The sequence below is a fragment of the Triticum dicoccoides genome, chromosome 1B, assembly GCF_002162155.2.
Source record: "Triticum dicoccoides isolate Atlit2015 ecotype Zavitan chromosome 1B, WEW_v2.0, whole genome shotgun sequence".
NCBI classification, from domain to species: Eukaryota; Viridiplantae; Streptophyta; class Magnoliopsida; order Poales; family Poaceae; genus Triticum; species Triticum dicoccoides.
In genome coordinates, this window is record NC_041381.1 from 655,630,640 (window position 1) to 655,631,008 (window position 369).

Sequence of the window (369 nt, forward strand, 5' to 3'; positions counted from 1 at the left end):
AACCAAGGCAACAATAACAACAACCCACCACCACCACCACCGGTTGACCAAGTCTTAGCCCCTTTCCTAAGGCTGAATCTGTCGGTGTTCTCGAGTAGCACCGAGCCTATTGTTGCAGATGACTGGCTCCGCAAGATAGGAAGGGAGCTGACCACTGCAGGATGCATAGATGCGGAGAGAGTGTGTTTTGCCGCACACCTGCTTGATGGACCCGCATCATCATGGTGGGAGAATTTCACAGCCACTTATCCCATCGACACTGTTACATGGGATCAGTTCCAGCATGCTTTCCGCACTGCCCATGTTTCAGCAGGAGCTATGGCCCTGAAGAAGCGTGACTTTCGCAACTTGCGCCAAGGAGGACGCATA